Raw genomic sequence first — 2,359 nt, 5'->3', positions numbered from 1 at the left:
GCATTCGGACAAACGCGAACCAAAAAACAGTGAAAGGAAGAAAATTGGAACAACAAAAGACGGGAAGCAGAGCAGAGAGGAGGAAAGTATTGAGAGAGAAACGGGCGACACGTCATTTACGTCATTGCCGACATAATAAAAAAAGAAAAAAAGGTGGCTAGTCCTCAGTCATTAGTCCAGCTCCGGAGGTCACGTGAGTTTTCCGCTACAATAGATTTCTACTACAGCTTCGCGCCTCTGGTTGCACCTTCCCATGCCAACTGCGGCCTTGCTTGATAGGTGGCGAGAGGACTGGGGCAAGGCTCCCGCTTATACCCAGAGAGGAGAACGCGCGCGCGGGTTCAACGGGGCCCGTACAAATACTGTCATTCTGCCCGCATAGATAGAAAATTCTACCTTTTTTGCTTGAGTGTACGTTCACTACGTTTTCCATCCTCTCTCGTGTCGGTTTTGCTGAAATGTTGGGGCTGACATGCGAAATTGGTCGATGGCTATTGATGCGGTATGGATACGTAGCAGCTGTCATTAATGTTGGACGTGGGAGATGAATGCTAAGGGAATTTGGCTTACATTGCGGAATCCAGCCATCTTCTTGGGGTTCGATGATATTATGACGGTAGGATGCAAAGCATCAGTTCAGATTACGGTGGAAATGTCGTTCAAAAACCAAATGCAGGAAGGCATCATGTTATTATGTTGGGTGGTCGTTCAAAGCTACCATCACTGAAGGTTGAGACGAGGTGCTAGCGTGGCACGGTGAGGAACTGCGACAGAGAAATAATCCTAAATGGGCTTAAAACCAGTGACTCGTGAAAGATAACGGTTGCATTCGAGTGGAACCTGGGCATGGCGGCGATGATGACACATAGAAACCGAGGTTTGAACTTGAAATACCAAGATTTCAGACGGTGGGGCTAAGTGGTTGAATGGAGGCCTGGAAAATATGTCGAAGCGGTCAAGAACATCTGAAGCGGGTGATGTTAAAGTGCCACTCCGTACTCGGAAAGCAGCGTTTATTTTATTCAGTCCATGAAGAGAAGGCGTCTCAAGGATTCTATGCGCGAAATTTCAATCCTGTTTACGAATGCTGTGCTTTTTTGTCAAATTTTGAAGATCTGCTGAGCCTCCACAAGTTTCGATGACTCAACGAACGAGTGATGTAATCATAAGCCCACAAACTGCAATGATGTCATGTTCTGGAGATGTTCGTCTCGTAGCAGCGACACTGGCGTCCGGGGAGGCTCACGTGGCGGAGAAGTCGTAATGTGAGTCTGATCGAAAGAGGGGAAAATGGGAGAGGTGTTTTATCCCTCCTTTGTGTGTTCTCCACGGTCGGAGCGGTTGGACAGTATGCCACGTGGGGTCCGCTACCGCAGTGCAAAAAGTGAGCCCCTCGGAAGACTCGAAGGGCAACAACGTTGCCAGATGAGAGCCGGGCGCTCTGTCGGAGCATAACATGACGTCACAGCTCTCAAAAATAAAAATTAAATTTCTCTAGCTTTCGCGTCACGTAGAGCCAAAATGTTTTACAGGAATGTAAAGTGAGGCAGGAAGATTTCAGTAACATAACTTTGGTGGGATTCTGAAGACACGACATTTAGTCCGTAGTGGCACTTTAAGGATGTCAGTTGTGAGGAGCCTGTCAGGTCCTAGATCCCTCTCGTGTGCCACAGAATATCTTCTCGAGGATCGGTGCACGTCCTCTGCCGCCTTGCCCTATTGAAAACTACTTCAGAAAATCTTACAAAAGAACTCTCTCAGACCGCTGAAGGAATTTCTATGAGGTTATGAGACTAAATCTTACAAAATTTCTCTCATAGTTTCTTACAGGGATCCTGTAGGTTTCCAGGGAGGCTTTCTTACAGGCAGTGGCAATGCAGCTTTCTTACAGGGTTTCTTACAGGGTGGGCGTGAGGCTTTCTCACAGGATTTCTTACAGGCCTCGAGGCCCGCAAGAAAGCCTGTGAGAAAGGGTAATGGGCCGCCCTGCAAGAAACACCCTAAGAAACCTGCAGTGCCACATAAAATTGAAAGATCCCAGACTTACTTGCTGAGAAGTATTGAGAGTAAGTCGCATGCCGTCACTGTAAGGAATGTTGCAGAACATTTGTGGCCCAGCCAATAAATTCAGAAAGGCATGACCCAACGCATTGTACATGTACTTGAAATGTCCAATGCGACGACCAAAAAATGTATTCATGTGATTATGCCATGTTTTCGTTTTGCACCTTGGGAACACGTAGGCTTTCTTGCGTAAAAGCACCATCCAACTTTCTCGAGACGAGAATGGGTTACGACCACGAACTCGGATCCAATGCGTTAATTCCCGCTGCTTGCCGCTTCTTACGAGTTTAACCTA

This window comes from Ornithodoros turicata, chromosome 2, assembly GCF_037126465.1.
Source record: "Ornithodoros turicata isolate Travis chromosome 2, ASM3712646v1, whole genome shotgun sequence".
NCBI classification, from domain to species: Eukaryota; Metazoa; Arthropoda; class Arachnida; order Ixodida; family Argasidae; genus Ornithodoros; species Ornithodoros turicata.
Note: the sequence above shows the minus strand (reverse complement) of the source record.